This window comes from Orcinus orca, chromosome 1 (genome assembly GCF_937001465.1).
Source record: "Orcinus orca chromosome 1, mOrcOrc1.1, whole genome shotgun sequence".
NCBI lineage: Eukaryota > Metazoa > Chordata > Mammalia > Artiodactyla > Delphinidae > Orcinus > Orcinus orca.
Window position 1 is genome coordinate 123,663,815 of NC_064559.1, and position 24,907 is coordinate 123,688,721.

At 38.3% G+C, this 24,907-nt stretch overlaps 1 long non-coding RNA gene across 3 annotated transcripts; it reads right to left on the reverse strand.

The window, feature by feature from the left end:
• Positions 1–9,632: 9,632 nt before the first annotated feature.
• Positions 9,633–24,905, reverse strand: LOC117202510 (uncharacterized). 3 transcript variants are annotated; one of them, XR_007476794.1, is made up of 4 exons: positions 24,797–24,905; positions 24,459–24,506; positions 11,982–12,024; positions 9,633–11,202 (listed from the first exon to the last, which is right to left on the reverse strand). It is a non-coding gene; the product is annotated as an uncharacterized LOC117202510 (long non-coding RNA). The 3 variants fall into 3 exon arrangements; XR_007476793.1 differs by having other exon boundaries at positions 9,633–11,173; positions 24,797–24,904; XR_004484936.2 differs by having other exon boundaries at positions 9,633–11,146; positions 24,797–24,902.
• Positions 24,906–24,907: the final 2 nt, after the last annotated feature.

The following is a 24,907-nucleotide window of genomic DNA, read 5'->3' on the forward strand; positions in this document are numbered from 1 at the left end:
TATCTCTCCATCTGTTGGTATCATCTTTAATTTCTTTCAACAGTGTATTATACTTTTCTGCATACAGGTCTTTTGTCTCCCTAGGTAGGTTTATTCCTAGGTATTTTATTCTTTTTCTTGCAGTGGTAAATGGGAGTGTTTCCTTAATTTCTCTTTCAGATTTTTCATCATTAGTGTATAAGAATGCAAGAGATTTCTGTGCATTAATTTTGTATCCTGCAACTTTAGCAAATTCATTGATTAGCTCTAGTAGTTTTCTGGTGGCATCTTTAGGATTGTCTATGTATAGTATCATGTCATCTGCAAACAGTGACAGTTTTACCTCTTCTTTTCCAATCTGTATTCCTTTTATTTCTTTTTTCTTCCCTGATTGCCGTGGCTAGGACTTCCAAAACTATGTTGAATAATAGTGGCTTGAGTGGATATCCTTGTCTTGTTTCTGATCGTAGAGAAAATGCTTTCAGTTTTTCACCATTGAGAATGATGTTTGCTGTGGGTTTGTCATATATGGCCTTTATTATGTTGAGGTAGGTTCCCTTTATGCCCAGTTTCTGGAGAGTTTTTATCATAAGTGGTGTTGAATTTTGTCAAAAGCTTTTTCTGTGTCTATTGAGATGATCATATGTTTTTTATTCTTCAGTTTGTTAATATGGTGTATCACAATGATTGAGTTGCATATATTGAAGAATCCTTGAATCCCTGGGATAAATCCTACTTGATCATGGTGTATGATCCTTTTAATGTGTTGTTGGATTCTGTTTGCTAGTATTTTGTTGAGGATTTTTGCATCTATATTCATCAGTGATATTGGTCTGTAATTTTCTTTTTTTGTAGTATCTTTGTCTGGTTTTGGTATCAAGGTGATGGTGGCCTCATAGAATGGGTTTGGGAGTTTTCCTTCCTCCACAAGTTTTTGGAAGCATTTGAGAAGGATGGGTGTTACCTCTTCTCTAAATGTTTGATAGAATTCACCTGTGAAGCCATCTGGTCCTGGACTTTTGTTTGTTGGGAGATTTTTAATCACAGTTTCCATTTCATTACTTGTGATTGGTCTGTTCATATTTTCTATTTCTTCCTGGTTCAGTCTTGGAAGGTTATACCTTTCTAAGAATTTGTCCATTCTTCCAGATTGTCCATTTTATTGGCATAGAGTTGCTTGTAGTAGTCTGTTAAGGTGCTTTGTATTTCTGTGGTATCTGTTGTAACTTCTCCTTTTTCATTCCTCATTTTATTGATTTGAGTCCTCCCCCTCTTTTTCTTGATGAGTCTGGCTAATGGTTTATCAATTTTGTTTATCTTCTTAAAGATCCAGCTTTTAGCTTTATTGATCTTTGCTATTGTTTTCTTTGTTTCTATTTCATTTATTTCTGCTCTGATCTTTATGATGTCTTTCCTTCTACTAACTTTGGGTTTTGTTTCTTCTTCTTTCTCTAGTTCCTTTAGGTGTAAGGTTAGAGTGTTTATTTGAGATTTTTCTTGTATCTTGAGGTGGGCTTGTATAGCTATAAACTTCCCTCTTAGAACTGCTTTTGCTGCATCCCATAGGTTTTGGATCATTGTGTTTTCATTTTCATTTGTCTCTAGGTATTTTTTGATTTCCTCTTTGATTTCTTCAGTGATCTCTTGGTTATTTAGTAATGTATTGTTTAGCCTCCATGTGTTTGTGTTTTTTATGTTGTTTTCCCTGTAATTCATTTCTATTCTCATAGTGTTGTGGTCAGAAAAGATGCTTGATATGATTTCAATTTTCTTAAATTTACTGAGGCTTGATTTGTAACCCGAGGTGTGATCTATCCTGGAAAATGTTCTGTGAGCACTTGAGAAGGAAGTGTAATCTGCTGTTTTTGGATGGAATGTCCTATATATATCAATTAAATCTATCTGGTCTATTGTGTCAATTAAAGCTTCTATTTCCTTATTAATTTTATGTTTGGATGATCTGTCCATTGGTGTAAGTGAGGTTTTAATGTCCCCCACTATTATTGTGTTACTGTTGATTTCCTCTTTTATAGCTGTTAGCAGTTCCCTTATGTATTGAGATGCTCCTATATTGGGTGCATATATATTTATAATTGTTATATCTTCTTCTTGGATTGATCCCTTGATCATTATGTAGGTCCTTCATTGTGTCTTGTAACATTCTTTATTTTAAAGTCTATTTTATCTGATATGAGTATTGCTACTCCAACTTTCTTTCGATTTCCATTCGCATGCAATATCTTTTTTCATCCCCGCACTTTCAGACTGAATGTTTCCCTAGGTCTGAAGTGGGTCTCTTGCAGACAGCATATATATGGGTCTTGTTTCTGTATCCATTCAGCAAGCCTGTGTCTTTTGGTTGGAGCATTTAATCCATTCACGTTTAAGGTAATTATAGATATGTATGTTCCTATGACCGTTTTCTTAATTGTTTTGGGTTTGTTTTTGTAGGTGCTTGTCTTCTCTTGTTTTTCCCACTTAGAGGGGTTCCTTTAGCATTTGTTGTAGAGCTAGTTTGGTCGTGCTGAATTCTCTTAGCTTTTGCTTGTCTGTAAAGGTTTTAATTTCTCCATCGAATCTGCATGAGATCCTTGCTGGGTAGAGTAATCTTGATTGTAGGTTCTTCCCTTTCATCACTTTAAGTCTATCATGCCACTCCCTTCTGGCTTGTAGAGTTTCTGCTGAGAAATCAGCTGTTAACCTTATGGGAGTTCCCTTGTATGTTATTTGTCATTTTTACCTTGCTGCTTTCAATAATTTTTCTTTTTGTTTAATTTTTGCCAATTTGATTACTATGTGTCTCAGCGTGTTTCTCCTTGGGTTTATCCTGTATGGGACTCTCTGCCCTTCCTGGACTCGGGTGGCTATTTCCTTTCCCATGTTAGGGAAGTTTTCGACTATAATCTCTTCAAATATTTTCTCGGGTCCTTTCTCTCTGTCTTCTCCTTCTGGGACCCCTATTATGCAAATGTTGTTGCATTTAATGTTGTCCCAGAGGTCTCTTAGGCTGTTTTCATTTCTTTTCATTCTTCTTTCTTTATTCTGTTCTGCAGCAGTGAATTCCACCATTCTGTCTTCCAGGTCACTTATCCGTTCTTCTGCCTCACTTATTCTGCTATTGATTCTTTCTAGTGTAGTTTTCATTTCAGTTATTGTGTTGTTCATCTCTGTTTGTTCTTTAATTCTTCTAGATCTTTGTTAAACATTTCTTGCATCTTCTCGATCTTTGCCTCCATTCTTTTTCCAAGGTGCTGGATCACCTTCACTATCATTATTCTGAATTCTTTTTCTGGAAGGTTGCCTATCTCCACTTCATTTAGTTGTTATTCTGGGATTTTATCTTGTTCCTTCATCTGGCACATAGTCCTCTGCCTTTTCATCTTATCTATCTTTCTGTGAATGTGTTTTTTTCCCCACAGGCTGCAGGACTGTAGTTCTTCTTGTTTCTGCTCAGTAGTTCATTTTTAATTGCTTATGGTATTGTATTCCAGTGTATGACTACCTCGATTTTTAAAAATCCACTTGCCTTTTTATGGACATTTGGGTTGTTTCCAATTTGTAGCTATTATGAATAAAATTGCTACAAAAACTCTTGTACAAGTCTTTTTGTGGGCATATGTAACCATTTCTCTTGGATAAATACTGGAAGTCAAGTGGGTTATGTTGTAGAGTAGGTGCTTGTTTAACTGCCAAACAGGTGTCCAAAATCCTTTTACCATTTTACATGCTACTAGCAATGTATGAGAATTCAGGTGCTCCACATCCTTGCCAACATTTGGTAGTGTTAGTTTTTAATGTTTTAGCCATTCTAATGGGTGTAAAGTTATATCTCACTGTTAATATTAATTTGCATTTCTCTAATAACTAATTATTCTGAGTACTTTTTCCTGTGCTTACTAGCCATCAATAAATCTTCTCTGGTGAAGTATTATTCAAGTCATTTTTAAAAATTGGATTGTCTTGTTTTTGAATAGTAGCATGAAATAATAAAATACATGTTATATACATATAATGTATATTTTGATCTCTGCCCCTAGTTCCTGACACAGAGCTCTTAAAACCCTTGTAAATAGGGGTACTAGAAGAATCTTTTTTTCTAATATTTAGTCTCTGACCAGAGTTCCTGACAAAGACATACTACGAATTTGGTAATTTCCTGAGTGATAGGAGTATCTTGTTCTAATAAGGACCCTTGGTGGGCTTCTGGATGGGGACTGGTCACCAAAGATCAAGTCATAATCTTGGAACCATCAGCCCCACCCCACTCCCTTCTCTTGAATGTAATCATCAACCATGCCTATGTAATAGAGCCTCCATAAAGATCCAAAGGGAGGAGATTTGGAGAGGGTCTGGAAATGGAGTTAACAATCAGTCATGCCTATGTGTTGAGGCTCCAAAGAAACCCCAGTGGTATGAGCTTCGGAGAGTTTCTGAGTAGGTGAACACAGCTATGTGCCAGGAGGGTGGTACACACCAATTCCACAGGGATAGAAGCTCCTGTGCTTAGGACACTTCTAGACCATGCCCTATGTATCTCTTCATATGGCTGTTCATATTTATCCTTTAACATATCTCTTATTATACAATAAGCTGGTAAACATAAGTGTTTCCCTGAGTCCTGTGAGTTGTTCTAGCAAATGATCAAATCCAAGAAGGGGGTCATGTGAACATTTGATTTGCAGCTAAGCCAGACAGACTTTGTGGATAATGCTGTGATACTGTGCTTTACAATAAGAAATACATAATTGATCTTTGTCCATTGTTCCTGGCACATTGCTTGTAAAACCTTGCAATTCCCTGTATAAGATCTGTAGGGGCATCTTTTGCTATAATATTTGGACTTTTGTCATCGGTTCCTGAAATAGCTCCAGAGCCATAAAGGTGAAAGGAGTGTCTTGTTATTCACAAGCCCCTTTCAACTTCATCTGAATTTGTGTTAATTAGGTGACTTTTGGAAATCCCCTAAGGATGGGGACTAGTTGTGAGGGGAACTAACCATGATTAGGCAGTTGGAAGTTTCAATCCTACCGCCTGAGCTCTGGAGAGGGCAGAGGGGCTGGAGTTTGGATCAATCACCAATGGCCAATGATATAATCAATTGTGCCTGTTTAATGGAGCCTCTCAGAAACTCCGCAAGCCAAGAGCATGGAAGCTCAGTACCCTTCCCGCATACCTTGCCCTATGCCTCTCTTCTTTCTGGCTGTTCCTGGGTTATATCCTTTTGTAATAAACCAGTAATCTAGTAAGTTCTATGAGCTACTCTAGCAAATTAATCAAGCCCAAAGACAAGGTGGTGATACTCTCCAACCTACAGCCACTTGGCCAGCAGCACAGGTAACAACCTGGACTTATGATTGGCATCTGAAGTGGGGGCAGTCTTGTGGGACTGAGCCCTTAACCTGTGGGTTCTGACACTATCTCCAGGTAGATAATGTCAGAACTGAGTTAAATTTGTGGGACATCTGGTAAGTATCTGCTGAGAAAGGGAGAATTGTTTGGTGTTGGAAAAAACACACCAAACAGTAACCTGGAGACCTACTACTTGTGATTGGCATCTGAAGTTGGGGGCAGTCTCATGAGACTGAGCCCTTAACCTGTGGAGTCTGTGCTAACTCTGGTTAGTTTCAGAATTGAATTGAATTGTACAACACTGAGCTGGTGTTGGAGAATTTGTTGCTGTGGGAAAACTCCACACGTCTAGTGACAGAAGTAGTGTGGTCGTATTGTAAAAGCAAAGTAGAAACAGGGAGTTTCACCTCTTTGCAGGATTTAATTTATTTATCCAGATGTATGTATTTTGAATGTCTTCTCTCAATCTGTGACTTCACTTTTCATTTTCTTAATGATGTCTTTGGATGAGCAGAAGATTTTAATTTTGAAGTTTACATTTATTAATTGCTTTTAGGTTAGGGTTAGTGCTTTTGGGGACTTTTATAAGAAATTATTTTCCTGATTTGTTCTTTAGTTTAAAAAATTAACAGTTAATAAATGAGAATATATTTCAATTTTAAAGATATTAAAATTCAGTAAGATATTATTTCTCATAGTTTGCACAGTTTCATTAAGTTTCAAATATAAACCAAAGTGGTCACAGAAAATGGCAGAGCTGAAGTAATTTAAGTTCTATTTCTTTGACTTCAAATCACTATTTCTTTTAATTCTGTTATTTAAAGGACTATGTAGTATCACATGGGTTATGAGTTGCACCTGAAGAAAGCTCGAATGATTTCTAATCATAAAACCTAAACCAAGGGTTGACAAGCTTTTTCTGTAAAACTCCAGATAGTAAATACTTTAGGCTTTGCAGGCCATGCATAGTCTCTACTGCAATTGCTTAACTCAGCTGTCCCAGTGCGAAAGCAGCCACAGACAATATGTACATGAATGAGCATGGCTGTGTTCCAATAAAACTTTATAGACACTGAAATTTGAATTTCATGTATAATTTTCACATCATGAAATATGGTTCTCCTTTTGATTTTTTTCAACCATTTAAAAATGTAAAAATCATTCTTTGCTCACAGGCTATACAAAAACAGGCAGCAGGCAGATTTGTCTTGAGATATACAGTTTGCTGATCCCTAACCAAGGGAATTAATATTCCTTGCTGTTCCCTTTTGTGGGACAGGTTTACATCTAGGCTCACCCTTACACTGAAGGTATAGCCCTTTGAGGACAGCTCTGTTTACAGCAGAGGTTTCTTATTGCTTTACTTTGGTAGGCTGCAGAGTTTGTCTCCTGCCCTCAATAGTCCGAGTTGTGCAGATGAAGCTCAGGGTCAAAATGCTTTTGCATAAATCCCTGGGACAAAAGGTAGCTTGAGCACTACTTTAGCTCTCTGGGCTTCTGTATTCATTTTGCTTTTGTCCTGTGAATTTTTAAAATTTGTCAACTCAGTTATACATTTACCAATCATTTATTGCTGTTATCAGTAGGAGGGCTAGTCAGAATATTTTGCCATTCTGCAGAAACAGAGATCCTCTTCCTAGGGGTTATACTTCACTCCAGGCTAACAGCTCTTAGGAAAGAGTGTCAATACTGGTAAAATAGATTTAATGTTGTTTGGTTACTTAAGGTACCTCTAATGTAGGCAGAAACCTTAATCAAGATTTAATTCCTGTTTATAAACAAAATTTTGATGTCTTATATACGGTAAAAATATTAAATTCAATCAGTAAGAAATACCAAATGGAGGAAATAAATCTTTTTCAGGGAAGATTTCTTTGTCTATTCTATCTAGTTTGTTTGATGCAGAATCTAACAAGATTTCACAGACCATCAGCTTCATAAGAAGGATCATTCAAGTTTTATTCTCTTTATATGCTCTTAACGTACACATTAGCACAATTTCTGAAACATATTCTCTAAACAAGGTGTAATCTAATTACATCTTGTGTAATCTAGTTCAGAAGTAGCTCCTAATTCTGATAAATTTTTCTTGTATGGACAGCTTCTAACAGACTTTGCCAAATAGAAATTTATGCTATCACTTCAGTTTTTAAGTGACATTAAGACTTTTAACCTGTACATGAACGCCAAATTCCTTGCCCCACCCCCTTTTAAAGAACATTTAAGTTTACTCTCTTAGCAAATTTTAATTATACAATACAGTGTTATCAACTATAGTCACCATGTTATATATTAGATCCTCAGATGTTATTATCTTATAGCTGAAAGTTTGTAACCTTTTACAACCTCTCCCTATTTCCTGCCATCCCCAGACCCTGGAAACCACTTTTCTACTCTGTTTCTATGAGTATAACTTTTTAAAAGATTATACATAAATGATACCATGTAGTATCTGTCTGTCTCCATCTGACTTATTTCATGTAGCCTAATGCCCTCAAGGTCCATCAATGTTGTCACAAATGGCAGGATTTCCTTCTTTCTCATGCCTCAATAATATTCCATTGTGTGGAATATATTCATATACACGCACACACATACACTGCATCTTCTTTATCCATTCATCTGTTGATGGACACTTAGGTTGTTTCCATAACTTGGCTATTATGAATAATGTTACAATAAACACAGGAGTGCAAATATCTGTTCAATATTCTGTTTTTATTTCCTTCAGACCATGGTCCTTTCCTGGTATGATTAAAAGGACATATGAATACAAATTCTAGATTATCAATATAATTTAGGTTTTGCACAAGCTTCATTTCTGGTGGCCAGACTTGTTTTAATTTTAGATGGTCTAAGACTATTGGCTAGAGAATGTGGCTGGCCTTTGTCCCCAGTTTCTGTGAGGTAGCCTCTAAATCCTTGGAATTTTGCCAGTGATTGGAGTGGCTTTGTTATTCATGGTGGCTTCTAGAGTTTATACTAATGAGATGACTCAGAATGGGAGAGAGACATGCTAGAAAGAGCAATCATGTGATTAGAAAACTGGGACCTTGAGCCATATAATATCAGCACAACCTGTGGGAAGGGGTGGGGGGGATGGAGACTGAGTTCAACCTTATAGCCAACGATTTAGTCAATCATGCTCACGTAATGAAACCCCAGTAAAAACTCTGGACACTGAAGCTCAGATGCACTTCCCTGGTTAGTGATACACTAAGCATTGTCACACATCAGTGTAAGGTGGGTAGCTAACTCCATGGGGAAAGGACACGGAAACTTCACACTTTGGGCCCTCCCAGACATCACCTTATGAGTCTCTTCTTTTGGCTGGTTCTGGTTTGAATCTTCTTTGCTATAATAAAACTATAATTTACATTTAGTGCCTTCCTGAATTCTGTGAATTGTTCTAGTGAATAATCAAACCTGAGCGGGTCATGTGAACCTCCCAAATTTGTAATCAGCTGGTCAGAAGTGAGGGTAGCTGTGGGAGTTCACAAGCTTGCAGCTGGTGAATGAAATGAGGGCAGTCTTGTGGAAGATTGTGCCCTTAACCTATGAAATTTGGCCTAACTATGGGTAGAGTCAGAATTGCATTGCAAAGGCTCTACCATATTTATTGCCACTTGTATTCCTGAGCTACTTTCCCTTATCTCTAAGTTCTTTGGTTCAGAGAGGAACTGTGACAATTTTTAAAGAGGTAAACTTGTTATGCATTACATAATTTTTAAAAAAAGAACTGTAATTGTAGATGGCAGTGATTATTTCTGAAGTAAATCAGACATCAGACATTTTTATCCAACAAGCTTTTATTAAGTATATTCCATAGGTACATTCTAGTTAGCAGGATACAAAGATAATACATAATTCCTGCTGCTAGGGAGTGTAGGTCTAGGAAAGACTCAGACAAACCATTACAGTAGAATTAATCAGTGTGATAAAAGAAACATGAATAGGAAACATGGCAATGCCAAATGAGTAGGTGAGAAAGAAAAGCAGAGGCCTGGAAGAAGTGCTGTCAGGATTGAAGTTTGAGAGCTGGGCAGGGAATGGCCAGAAGGAAGGGTAAAAAGGGGAAAGAGGATGGCGTGGAAGGTGGAGAGTGGAGTGACCTCTGGTACCGGACACAAAGTTGAACTGCACATAGCAGAGGTAAGAGTTGCAGCTAGAGAGAAACACTGGGCCCAGAACATAAAATGCCTTATATGTACTACGCTAAGAAGTTTGGAGTTTATCTTAAATGTAATGGGGAAGCACTGAAGGATTTCAAGAAGGGGAATAAAATAATAAAAGATGTGTTTCAGAAAAAAAAAAATTGAAGCTGTGTTATAAATAGAATAAATATCAGATGAGATTGGAATCAGTCTTAAGAAGTGATGAGGTAATTCTGGCCAAAAACAGTAGGCTTTGGAATTAGGATAGAAAGATGGAATTAGAATCAAGAGACAATAAGCAGGTAAACTTGGCTTAGCCTCATTTGATTTTGAGGGGGGAAGCACTTAGGGAGGCATCAGGGTTTGGTCTGGATGGTGCTTCTCTTCATTAAAGGGAATCCAGGAAGAAAAGCATCCATGGTGGGAAGAGTAGGGTTCAGTTCTGTACATACTGAGATACTGTGAAACAAGTAAGTATAGCAGATATATGGCTGAATATATGAGACGGCAGCTCAGGAAGGTTACTGCAAGTGAAAATACAACCACTGTTAAAGGTTATAACTTTAACAATGATTTTGGAACTACAGGAATGAATAAGATCATCAAATTGGAGTCTGTAGAGCAAGGAAAGAATAAGATCAAAATAAGAATCCCAAGAACACCAACATTTGAGGAGTAGATGGAATCAGAACATAGAAATTGAAGAGAAATGGTGTCACAAACCAACGAAGGATCAACCGAGCTACAGAGATCCAGCAGCAGAAGGTAACGCAGGTCATTAAAGACCATGGTTTCATTGTAGAAGGGATGAAAAATCAGATAAAATGGATTAAGAAAATAGCAGGAATGAGGAATTTGAGATGACCTCTGGCTATTTTTTCAAAACATGGTGTGTGAAGGGAAGAAGTATTGGATAATAGCTAGATGGGGCAACAATTAGAGGAAGGTTGTTCTGCTTATTTTTAAGATGGGTACACTCTAATATGCTGAAGGGAAAAAGCAAGCAGTGAAATTAGGAAAGAGCATAATGGATGAAGCAAGGGCTCTGTGAATGTGGGAGAAGAGATTAAGAGAAGGGGTAGAGGGATGCATGTTCAACAAACAATATGAGGAATACTGTATTGAGTAGGAAAAAAAAAACAATGGTAGGGATGGCACTACAAAGAGAAAACTTAAGTTACAACTCAAACTACTTACAAGGACAGGAAATTCACTAACAATGGCTCCTATTGAGCCTGCTAATCTTTCAAAATGATACAAAATAGGCAACAATTTATATACATTCTCTACAGAGGAATGCTATGCATAATATCAGGCTCAAAGAATAAGAAGTATGTTGTGCCATGTTTCATTTTCTTGAGGAAGCCAGGAATTAACTATTTTTTAATTAATTAATTAATTAATTAATTTTTGGCTGTGTTGGGTCTCTGTTGCTGCGCACAGGCTTTCTCTAGCTGCAGTGAGCTGGGGCTACTCTTCGTTGCGGTGCGTGGGCTTCTCATTGTGGCGGCTTCTCTTGCTGCAGAGCACGGGCTCTAGGCGCACGGGCTTCAGTAGTTGTGGCTCACAGTCTCTAGAGCACAGGCTCAGTAGTTGTGGTGCATGGTCTTAGTTGCTCCGCAGCATGTGGGATCTTCCCGGACCAGGGCTCGAACCCGTGTCCCCTGTATTGGCAGGTGGATTTTTAACCACTGTGCCACCAGGGAAGCCCAGGAATTAACTATTGAAATAGATACATAAGTGGATATTCTGTTTCTGCTGAGTATGCAGAATGCATGGCCATATTGTTGAGGTGTATTTACAACACTTTAAACTAGTAATCACTAGTACTCATTTTTCTATGAAAAGATTCATAAAAATAGCCCACAAAAACTGACTGAACTCATCCTATAACTGAAATTTTTCAATAGGACTTTGGCAGTTTTCATGCAAACAACAACAACAAAACACTCTGAAATGATGGTGGTACTTAGCTGTTTGGAATCCTCACAAGGTGAGTCACTCATTTCTGCATACCAACCCCTCAGGGCAACTGATTCAAATTTATGTCCTGGAAACAGGCTTCAGACTGGGAACTTATAAAAATGGGACTCACAAGAATCCCATTATGCCTGTATACTGTGTGGAAGATTGATATTTCCTTACGTCTTCCCGGAATCTAGGTAATAATACTCACTTTCCTGTATGGATTGTATGGTCATCAAGTAACCTTCAAGATGGTTTCCAAAAGAAGGAATGTCCAAATTAGGAATATACATCCCCTACCTCTCCCCAAACACTAACAAAGTTGACAAAATGACACCCATATTTTTGTATGACCGAAACAGATAAATGTAGTTAGTTTTAGCCCACTGCTAAGAAACTGGTATTCTGGGTAACCTGGAAAATCCAGTTAATATGTTTGCAAGGCTGAAGTTCATCTGCAACTAGCTGGGCTCCCTGGACAACACCCACCAATACAGTCTCCCCGAAACTGTGACATAAATAAACTCTGCTTACCTGGAGACCAGTCAAACATCCAGAAAGAGCTTCCTTGTGTTACCTAGATATTATAAAAAGAACAGAATTAGACCAAGCTATTAGAGCAGTATCCAGTTTAATTAATCCCTTCTTCCCTCTGTTCTCCCACTGTACACTGCCTGTGCCTTTATTATAGCATGTTATCATGTATGTATTATAGCATGTATTATAGCATGTATCATGCCTATTATCATGTTATCACTATGGAACATAGCTATTTATGCTGTTTTTCCCACCTGAATATAATTTCTAGAGAGCATAGATAGTAACTTATGCTTTTCTTTTTCCCTAAGAATACAGGACACATAGCCTTACACACAACAGACACTCAATAAATATTTGCTATATTGAACCAGGCACAATTAAGGTCAATTAGGTATTATAGGGCTTCAAATTAGTTGTGAAAGGAATTAAGCTAAATCTCTGCATGTGATGGACACTCATGAATGTGCAAGAATCTGTCAAAAATGTGATCCTCCAGATATGAGTAAGTCTAGCTCTTGGGGGCTTTTGGGGAGAAAGGCATAAAAGTATTCCAAATAATTTGCCAAAATGAGTAATAATCTCAACTCTCACTATGCCTATTTATTCCTGTGTCCAGCTGGTTACAAGTGGGAAAAAAAATCCCACAGCACATTCTGGTTTTGTTGAATTTCACAAAAAACTGGATTTCATATTTAAAATAATCAAATGTTAAGACAGCCTTAGAAAGATTAAACAAAAGTTTTTTAAGGATACATTTCTCGGTGGTTTTAACCATTACTAAAGTGAATGCAGAGTACTGTTAACTTAGATCTGAATTTATTTTTATTCTCCTGACATCTGACATAAACTTCTAAACATAAGAAACAGGTTCCAATTTGCATCAACAACAGATTTTAATCAATCCCTGTCCTCCCCTCCCCCATTTAATTATGTTCATGGTCATCCACATTGATTTATATAATCAGTGCATCTCAACTTATTTTGCCATTGAGTAGACTCAAGATTGATTATCACCTCACATACAAATCACTACAAGAGTTTACCAAATCACTTCCCTGCTTCTAGCCTCTCCCCTCTCAGTTCCATTAAGCATATCTACTTGATGGCTCTTGTTAAGTGGCAGTCTCAGCAAGACACTCTACAAATATTCATTGAGCACCTGTTATGAGCAAAGCACTGATATAGGTGTTATAGAGCAGATAAAGACCAGTAAAACACTGTGCTTGCCCTTCAAATCTACAGTCTAACTAGAGAAGTAACATGCAATCGTAATAAAACATTAAAGGAAATCAGAAGAGGAAGAAACGAAAAATTGCAGCTCAGGTGAGATACTATAGATGAGCAGCTTCTAAACTACAATTTAAAGGATGAGATTCCTATGGGTAAAGTAGAGGAGTGTTCCAGGTGGATGCAACAGCACTGAGCAATGAGTGGCTGTGAAAGTTGAGGCAAGTTAACCAGAAGCAATATACAAAGCAGATGAGATCAAATAATTAAAGACTACAAACACTGGGCAGGAAACTCAGCACATGCTATCTAATGAAGACCACTCTTTAAAAGTGCTATTCTATCTAGTACATAATGATATGGCATATAATATTACTTTAAAACAAAAACAAACAAAGAAATCAAATAATGCAAGATTCAGGGTACCTACCCAGGCAGGGGCATAGCAGGTGAACAATAGTTTAAGAAATAGAAAACTGGTCACTGGGCCACCATGTGCAGTTGTACAGTTGTATGTAGTCTATGTGAATGGCACTTTCTAAAGTTGTTCAGTGCACGACCTGTTCAAAAGTACTCAGTAACCCTGATGGTTTCAGACAGGTGAGTAATTAACTTTGCCGGAGTCTAGCTTTGCAAAAGGGAACTCATTAATGTAGAGATGGGTCAGAGGGCAAGAAATCAAGTCTCTCAGAAGACTGAAATCAGTTGTACGGTTCAAAGTCTTGAAACAACAAGATAGAGATGCAGGTCCTTATAACTTAGGAACAAGATATAAGCAATGTATCAAGACAGTATGACTCTGAGTGTAATTTCTATGTAAGAATTCTTATAGCTTCTTTAAGAAAAGGATTGGCTCCAGAGTCTCACACCACAATACCCCCAAACACCCCCAACTTACTGATGGAGTTTAATTGGCCATAGAACAAAGTTATTAGGAAGGAAAATATGTCATCACATCATTATTTAAGAAAAAAATGTTTAAGCCTTTATTTTTATGGTTATTAATACCATGTTTGCTTCCTTTCATTACAAATCATATTTCAGCTATGTTATAATTTTTAAAAACTTCGAGCTTTAGCCTAGAAATCTGTATGTTTTCAGAGTACAAATATATTAATGGCACATTCACTTTTTGGGTGGGGGGAGGGGAGAGAACGGTCCTAAAGTGCAGTTTTACATGGACACATAGAAACTGTGTAAAATCGGGCTTCCCTGGTGGCACAGTGGTTAAGAATCTGCCCGCCAGTGCAGAGGACACAGGTTCGAGCCCTGGTCCACGAAAATCCCACATGCCACGGAGCAACTAAACCCGTGCACCACAACTACTGAGCCTACACTCTAGGGTTTGCGAGCCACAACTACTGGGCCTGCGTGCCACAACTACTGAAGCCCACACGCCTAGAGCCTGTGCTCCCCAACAAGAGAAGCCACCACAATGAGAAGCCCGTGCACCGCAACGAAGAGTAGCCCCCACTCTAGTAGTCTAGTAGTCTAGTAGTCTCACTCCAAAGCCCAAGCTCTTTCTTACTCACAGCTTTCTACTGCTTCTACAACTGGTATTCAAGGAGTAAATAATATCTTTGATACTACTGTTAGAATTTCATCAAGTGCATATTATTTAATGAATGTCCAAAGAGGAGCAACAACCAGAAGCAAAGATAAGATTAAAATAGATCTTACTTGAGTCTGGATCCCAATAAGCAAATTATTTTCAGAAAATTTAATGGGCTTTGATAGTGAGGTGATGAAATTGCTGAAAAGAAACAATGATACTCAGCTACAGCAGAAAACTACTGTAAAACAAGCAAAAAAACAAATAAAATAAAGTAAAATGCAAGGAAATAAGGTTAGGGTGAATCATATCCCATGCCTGCCTAGGATCTAGAAAATGCAAACCAAATCTATTCCAAGAAAATTAATTTTGTGGAAATTCTGCAACTTGATATAGACAGGGGTTTAATTTTGTTTTTTTTCTTTTTGTTTATTTTGCGGTACGCGGGCCTCTCACTGCCGTGGCCTCTCCCGTTGCGGAGCACAGGGTCAGGACGCACAGGCTCAGCGGCCATGGCTCACGGGCCCAGCCGCTCTGTGGCATGTGGGATCTTCCCAGACTGGCACACGAACCCGTGTCCCCTGCATCGGCAGGCAGACTCCCAACCACTGCGCCACCAGGGAAGCCCAGGGGTTTAATTTTGGTTTAAAAAGTTTCTAGATTTATCATAGGAAAAAAAAACACTCTAAGTATCATAAGTGACCGTATTACTAAATCTGAATAACTCAATGTCTACACAGTTTATTAGTGTACACATTTAATAACAACTTATACGGTTTTTAAAAAATTTATATTCTGGTTATGCTAATTTCCAGGCTTAAGGAATTACTGCATTGCTCACTGTTTTATATCAGAATCTGTTAAAGGAGGGAAGGTAGGAAAAGAGTACGATGACAAAGAAACTTACTGGGGTTTAGAACCATGAAATGAAGCAAAGGCCCACAGGTGCAGAGCCCAGGTTGATTCCTGGTCTAGTATTCTTTCCATTCTAACCTGCTTATTCTACAGAAGGAAGTTTCTGAATCCTGGAGTGTGTCTTAGAAATCATCTAGCTAAAAACATCAATTTCACTGAGAGCAAAACCAGTCCAGGGCTTCCCTGGTGGCGCAGTGGTTGAGAGTCCGCCTGCCGATGCAGGGGACACGGGTTCGTGCCCCGGTCCGGGAGGATCCCACATGCTGCGGAGTGGCTGGGCCTGTGGGCCATGGCCGCTGAGTCTGTGCGTCCGGAGCCTGTGCTCCACAACGGGAGAGGCCACAACAGTGAGAGGCCCACGTACCGCAAAAAAAAAAAAAAAACAGTCCAAACTCACATAGTGACTGGCAACAGAGCCAGAGTGAATGGGCATCCTGACCACAGGTATTCTCTCTGGGAATAATTATATTTAGGCACGCACAGTCATTGGTGCACACATATTCCCACTGAAAAAAAGTATCTTAGTTTATAATTGGTTTACTTACTTACAAGTACAGATTCACCACTTAAATAACATTGTGATGGGGGAAATAAATACTTATGCTTTAAAACAACAAGTAAATTTATTGTACACAAATTTACACAATGTTATATCTCAACTATACCTCAATGAGCTAGAAAAAATATTGCTTGTTTAAGTATAGCAAGGAGATTAAAAAAATGACAGTGTTTATCTTTAAAAATAAATAAACTTGCTTAGAAATGTTTTCAATTAATACTGTCTTTAAAAATACTTTCATCCAAGGTGAATTCCACACTGAGTCTTCAAGGGTAGGTAGGAGTTAGCCAGGTGAGGGAGAGAGGAAGTGGGAGTCTCAGGGGAGGACAAGAGAGGAAGCTGTTCCAGGCAAGTGTTCAGTATAAGCCAATGACAGCAAAGAAAGAAACAATATAGTGTGCATGGAGGACTTCTTACCAAGTTTGGTATCACTAGAGACTAATGTTCAGCACAAGAGATGAGGCTGGAAAATTGACTATTTAAAAGCTGAAAGTGAAATATATAAACTATAAAGGGGATCTATTTTGATTTGTAATACAATGTTCCTCCTTTCTCCTTCAAGATCACATTTTCTATTTTTTCATGAGCAAACTATATTTACCTACTTCAGTTTTTAAATCAGCTTTTTACTGAAGTATAATTTACATACAATAAAACTGATCAATTTTCAGTATACAATTCAATGAGTTTTGACAAATATACAACCACCACCACAATCAAGATATAGAGTATTTTCATCACTTCAAAAAGTTCCCTCATGCCTCTTGCAGTCAATCCTTTCTCCCATCTTTGGCCCACTGATCTTTCTGCCACTAACCTTTTACCTCTTATAGAATTTTATATAAATGGAATCATATAGTAAACAAACAAAAAACCACTTTCATCCAATACAAAAATTGATATTGTTTTAAATTAAAGAATAAACAGGGAAACAGGGACTTGCCTGGTGGTACACCTGCCAATGCAGGGGACACAGGTTTGATCCCCGGTCCGGGAAGATCCCACATGCCATGGAGCAACTAAGCCCGTGTGCCACAACTACTGAGCCTGTACTCTAGAGCCCACAAGCCACAACTACTGAGCCCGTGTGCCACATCTACTGAAGCCTGCACACCTAGAGTCCATGCTCCACAACAAGAGAAGCCACTGCAATGAGAAGCCCGCGCACCACAACGAAGAGTAGCCCCTGCTCACTGCAACTAGAGAAAGCCTGTGCTCAGCAACGAAGACCCAATGCAGCCAAAAATAAATAAATAAATACATTTATTTAAAACTATTAAAGAATAAAGAAATTAAAGAATGACTCAAGAAAAAAATTACATATGAGGTGATAAACATCTTAATTATCAAGGAACTGCATACTAAAACCACAATGAGATAACAATACACACTCACCAAAATTCGAAGGACTCACCATACCAAGTATTGGCAAGGAAATGGGGGAACAGGAACTCTCATCTCTTGCTGGTGAGAATGTAAATTGTACAAACACTTTGGAAAACTGTTTGGCACCATCTACTGAAGTAAAAACACATGCATCCTATAACCTAGCAATTCCAATTCCTGGGTATATACCAAGAGAAATGAGTGCTTATGTCCAACAAAAGTCAGATACAATGTTCAGAGCAGACTTATCAAACTGTACACTTAAGATTTTGTGGACTTTGCTGTATGTAAGCTATATCCCATTTCCAAGGTACTCTTTTACTTATCCATGTTGAGATCCTGAGATTCATCCATGTTGTTTTATGTAACAGTAGTTCATTTTTTTCATTGCTGTATAGTATTGTATTGTATGAATGTACCACAATTACTTTAATTGTTGTTGAGTATCTAAAATTTTTAAAAATTGTTTCAAACCCAAGTGAACATCTTCTCTGCTCATCAGTAGATTTTGTTTACTATAATACTAAGAAACAAAGTCCATCTGCATGCTAGCCATCTTCTATTTTAAGTGTTAACATATTGCCAAGCAACATTTATTTGGTGCCAATCAAGTTTACAGTGTTAAACTCAATTAAATGATAGAAACAAAGTTTTTCTCAGGAAGTACCTCAGAGTATAATAATAATGTTTGCTTAAGATGACCCTTTGTGAATCAATAAAATAGTCCATCTAGAGGACTGGTCTATAATGAACTATGTAATGATTTCAGAGAACTATTGTGAATGAGGAAAAGAATGAGAACCAATCTAGGTGGGAGATAAGGGCTGATTCTCATAATCTGATGGACACTGTAGATTACTATAAAATTAATTTCAAACTCCATATCTGCCAGTGTTGATTGAATTTTTACTAATTGCCTGACACTATGCTAAGTCCTTAATATGTATTCTTTCATTTATCTTCACAATAATCCTATGAGGGATGGTATTATTATCACTATTTCCACAGATGAGAAAATTGAGGTTTAGAAAGGGAATGAACTACTGAAACCATATACAAGCCCCTGTGTCCCTGTCCTTTGAAGTAAAAGGCTTTTGCTTTAGTTTCCCAGGCCTCCCTTGAGTCTCAAAAGGCTGACTCAAGAGTTAATGATTAGGAAATGTGAAGATGTAGAGACAAATAGCCATTGGGCTGGGAAACTGGTAACAGTTTAGACTATAAATCTGCCACATGGCAGAATCACCGAACTCCAAGTTCCCTAAAATATATAAAGGCCTGACACACATTCCTAAGTTGTTTTTAGAGGAAGCAGACCCCCATCAGATGTAAAAACACTGACCACACGCACATAGACCCTAGACCCATTGAAACCCAAAGGTTCATGAGGCTTGAAACTTTACCTTGATGCCAACAAATCTGAGAACTATGCATGAGCTGATCATGTACCCTGCAGTCCCCTCCCTCAGAGTGCCTTTAAACCCCCTCCTTGAAAGCCATTAGGGAGTTTGGGTCTTTTGAGCATGAGCTGCCTGTTCTCCTTGCTTGGCACCCTGCAATAAATGCTGCACTTCCCATCACCACAATTCATTGTCAGTAGATTGTCTTTATCGTGCGCAGGTAAGCAGACCCAAGTTTGGTTCAGTAACACTACTGAACAGAAAACACCTAAACTTAAACCAAGGTCTGAGTGACACGAAAACCTGAGTTCTTAATAATTATGCAAACTTCTCTCTGCACAGTTCTTCCCTTATGAATAAAAAATGTATTTATAATATATTACCATATGTAGATATGCACTCATTCATTCTACATACATCTATTGAGCATATGTGCCGAACACTGTTCTAGGTATTTCCTTCACATTAGTAAATCAAATGGAACAACAAATCCCTGCCCTTGTGGTGCTTATATTCTAGGACAACATGGACAATAAACGTAGTAAGTAAGTAAATTATACAGTTATGTTAGAAGATGAACATGTGCTCTGGGGGGAAAGAGCAGATGAAGTGATTGGAAGTATCAGTTTTATACAGATTAGGCCTCACTGAGGAGGTAAATTTTGGGCAAAGACTTCAAGCAAGTAGAGCCAGAGCCACACAGATATCTGTGGAGGGGATGGTGGTGGTGGTAGGGAGAATAGCAGGAAGTGAGGTCAGAGAAATACAAGAGTAGTAGAGTGAGGGGGTGTGTGTGGGTTGATAGACTACTTTTAAGAACTTTGGCTTTTGAGTGAAGGGGAAACCACCCTCCTTCTCCCACCAAATCTTGGCTAATTGAGATATGTTTCCCTAAATAAATCTTAAAAGGGCAGGATGTAGTTTTTTAAGCGTAGAAAGAGTGAAACTATGTATCCCTGATTCTACCTTTTTAGCAATATTCTTTGGAGGAAGGAATTGCCAAGTATAAAAATGGGTTAGAAACGAAGAAAAAAAGTTTACACACACAAGGAAACATCTTGGGGAGTTACTTTACACAAAAATATAGGGTTGTAAGTGATTTTCTTACAATCAGTCCACATGGTTACTCTTTCAATCTATTAAGCTAGGGTTAAAAATAACAGTAAAAATTCCATATTTTTCACAGAAAATCACTATGGATGTGGAGTTTTTTTAAAAAAAATATAATTGTGCATTTTACATGATCACATCATGTAAAATGTGTAGATGAGCAAGATCACTGAATAAACAATTACCTTTTTTCCCCCTGAGTAAGCAAATGCACAATAATGTAACTTCAGAATTTTTCTTGATCTTAGTAAATATAACTCTGTCTTCTGAAGCAATGCTATCTTTAATTATAACTTATTTGTGAATTGTTAGAAAATAATGACAATCAATTCAGGGTTTCTAAGCTCTACGAATATTAATCAAAATTTCCTCTAACAAAGAGGCAATCTCTGGGAACAGCTTCAGAGTAAAATAATACTCTCTATTCACAATAAGGTCAGATGGAGTTTACTCAGTAGCCCTGATATCTTCTTTTCAAAAGACACACAATGAACTCAAATAGGAAAATTGATGGATGAGTCCTTTCAGATGTAAGGTAATTACAATTTGTTCATAATGTAATACAGTGTCTCAACTATGTGTTATCACTTTAATATAAAACTACTATATGATGTGTTTATGACAATGGAATGGAAAACCCATCAGTATTAACTTCTTATGACTATCTGCATCTCTTTTTCACATTTTATGACTACTGCTTGAAGGTCTTAGATTAGCTATAAGAAGAATTTCTGACAGTGAAGGTACTAAAAATGAGTTACTAACAAAGGTTAGGAAAGCATCTTAAAGACCTTTCAGGAAAGGCGTGAATGTTTACCCTCAGGGATGATTTGCTATTGTCCTACATGAAAGCAGAAATAGAAAGCAGAAAACTCTTCAGGCCCCCCATGATCCTTGTTATTCTTTACACTAAAAAGGCTTTTATCCCCCCGCTTTTTTCCCCTAGAATAATGGTTCTCTATAACCATGCCCCTGTCTTCTGCTACATATGAAATTTCATATTTGCTATGACATTAGAAATAAATATTCTATTTGCTTTCATTATCATCAAAATAATGTTACAGGGCTTCCCTGGTGGCGCGGTGGTTGGGGGTCCGCCTGCCGATGCAGGGGACGCGGGTTCGTGCCCTGGTCCGGGAGGATCCCACGTGCCGCGGAGCGGCTGGGCCCGTGGGCCATGGCCGCTGAGCCTGCGCGTCCGGAGCCTGTGCTCCGCGACGGGAGAGGCCACGACGGTGGGAGGCCCACGTACCGCAAAAAAAAAAAAAAAAAAAATAATGTTACAGTGTTGATTAAAAACTAATTTGAAACTGCTTTAAAGCAAAATTCTCAAGGCCCTGCTGAAATTAGATGAAGAAATGGTATCATTTAATCAGCTATATGCTTAGATATGTATGTTTTGTTAATCTGTTACCTAGATGAGGGGTTTATCTTTCACGCAAAATGCAATCATATGCGTACTTATGTCTGTAACTCCCTTGGAAATGCAACAAAATAATAACATGGGCTGATGGCTGAGTGGGTGGATAAATATATGATTGAAAAAATACAGCAAAATGTTAAAACTGTAGAACCTAGGAGGTCACTGTATGGACACTTACTGTAAAATTGTGTTAACTTTTCTATATATTTGAAATTTTTAACGATAAATTGTTGGGGAAAATGCAATCATACTTGAAACCTGTTTTACATGGCAAGGGAGAAACCAAATCACACAGAATAATTCTGCAAAAAAAGATGAGACCAGTTTTTGCCGCTTATATTGAGTTGAGGAGGAAAATGACTGCCATAACACCTTCATCAATCTACCTCCAGAAAAGTCATCCAAATTCACACTGCTATTGAGAAATGAAGGCAGGCAGAAAGCTTGGTTTGTTCAAGAATTCTATAGTGAAAGTAAGTTCCTTTAACTGAATTTTGAAAAGTAAGACTTGAAATTACTTGTGTATCTAAAAATACAATATTTCTTTACCTACTCAGAATAACTTCATTTTCAATATAGATTTCCTGAAAGGAGATAAAGTATACCTTCCTTTGGATTACTAATTATTCTTTTTGGCAATGCCCTTTCCCTATGAAGCTGTTTGAAATCACTCAAAGAAAATAAAAACAAAAACATGTTAAAAAATGACCAGTACATTGGAAAATTTACATACTAAATATGATATCATTTAATCAGCTATATGCTTAGGTATGTATGTTTTGTGCATATAAAGTACATATGATATGTGTCATAAGCCTTTCAACATAAATGACTTTCTAAAGTGTCATAAGCAAGGCATCTTTATGTTTGATAATTCTATCAATGATTTTTTGGTAGTCATCAAAAGCATATCACTACCTGCATTTCGTAAAGACAGAAAAAGACATCATCTCAAAGAAATTGCTCAGCTAGTAGTGGATAATGACCTATTTAATAAAGATTTATTGAATACCTACCATGTGCCAGATACTGGGCTAAGGCTTAGGGATGAGAATATAAATAAAATACAGTCCCTGACTTCATGAAATTTATGGTTTGGTAAAGAAGATACACAATTACAAAACACTTAAATTGACCAATAAGTATATGTGTGGAGTGTTACTGTAAGAAAAAGGAGATACCTAACCTAGCTGGGGGATCTCTGGGACTGCTTGCTGAGTTTAGTCTTAAAGAATGGGTAGCAGTGATTTAGGCAGGAGAAAATGGGAGAGGGTATTCTATGCTGAGGTGGCCGCCTGACTAAAGGCACAGAACTGTACTGCTAGAGAAAAAGCTCATGGTATGTAATGGAGACAGATGAAGCTATGGAGGTAGGCAGTTGTCATATCATGGATGATCTTGTGGGATATATAAAGGAGCCTGGACTTTCTCTTGGCCTGATAAGGATTTAGAAGTGGAGTGACATTTTCAGATTGTATCTTAGCTAGATCTCCCTGGCTCCTGAGAGAAGGATGAATGTGAGGGAGACATGGTGACCAGCTGCAGGAGTGACATAATGAGGACCTGAATCAAGATTGTGATGGTAGGTATGGTTTCTACTGAGAAAGACCAGCAGATTGTCGGATTAAAATGTGAGGTGATTTCCAGGTGTCTGGATTGGATAAGAGTCAATAGATACCAAAGTCTTCCCATCAAAGTAGATAACACAGAAGGAAAAGCCAAGTTGAAAGCTGATGGATTCAGCTTTGGATGTGTTGGATTTGACATGCCTCTGGGTTATCTAGGTGATTTCCAGAAGGAAGTTAAATACAGGATGCTGAGGAGGTCTGAATGGGAGGTTGAAATTTGAGTCAGCAAAACATAGAGATATTTGAAATCGTGAGACTGAATATTCAGGATTTTGTTTTTGTTTTTGATTTTAGCCATTCTAATAGGTGTGTAGTAGTAGCTCATGGTGGTTTTATTTTTTATTTCCCTAATGATGTTTTGCATCTTTTCTAATGTTTATTTGCTATTCATATAACTTCTCTGGGGATGTGTCTGCTCATAATATTTCCCCATTTAAAAAATTAATTTGTTTTCTTATTATTGTGTTTTGAGAGTTCTTTGTATGTTCTCAATATAAGTCTTCTACCAGATATATGCTTTGCAAATATTTTCTCCCTGTGTGTGGTTTCAGTGTTTTCTGAAGACCATAGTTTTTATTTTGTTTAAGTATAATTTTTTCATTTTGTCTTCTCTGCATCATCCTTTTGGTGTTGCACCTAAGAAATCTTTGCCTAAGTAAGGTCACAAATATTTTCTCCTGTTTTCCTTTGGAAGTTTCAAGTTTTTCACTTACATCTATGAGACATTTTGAGTTTATTTTTGTTTATTGAGGAATGGATTGATATAATGTGAGTGGATAGAACCAACCACTAAGAGTGTACACAATAAGAAGGCCAAAAGGTGGATGAAATTCGGGGAGAAAAGATAAGCCTAGGCTAAAGGAAGTAGAGTTGAGCAAAAAAGACACAAGGCATTGTCAGAGCAGCACAAGGAAAACTCTGAATAATCAACACTGTCTACTAAGATAAGCAATGGAACTTGTCTTCTGAACTTGGATGAAGTCATTAGTGACCTTAGGAAGAGCATATTCAGTCAAAACAAATCATTTCGACATTGGAACTTCATTTAACCAACCACTTTAAGAATTCCCCCTGTGGAAGCATTGGGACGAGGTCTGAAATGCCTGAGCATTCTTAAAGGTCACTTCTCGGGGCACAGGAGGGTTCTGGCCTTCCCGACACTGACGATGACTGAGACAGATTCCCGTCACGCCCCTTGGGGCACTCCAGAATGAGGTCTTGGGGACAAGCCCAAGGAATCACCGCCCCGCTGGGAAATCTGAACTAACACTCACCAACGGGTTCGCCAAGCTGGCAGCTCACGAGGAAGGCAGCTGGTGAAACTACGGCCGAATGAAAAGGCAAGGATGGGAACGTGCGCACTTGGGCAATCCCAGGGCAGACTAGGGAAACCCCTTCCACCCGCCACCCCCTAGTGCGTCTGGAGGAGGAGAGGGGGAGGGCGTGGGGCTCCTCGGGCCAACTTCGCCGCCGGCTCTCCTCGCGGGCGAAGAGCTCCGGCACTTAGCCGGTCCCAGGCTGGGGGCTTAAACATAGGGGGTCGCGGGCAGGCCTCGTCCGTTCCCAAAGATCATGCTGTGGGCACTGGTCAGACTCCCTCCGACTTGCTGACCTTTCGCCTCTCCGCCCCAGCAGCCTGGGTATCATTCTTAGTCGCGGTGGGACAAGCGCGCCCAGCCAGCTGCCGGAACGAGCCATCACTTCCAGCTAGTCGTAAAGTGCC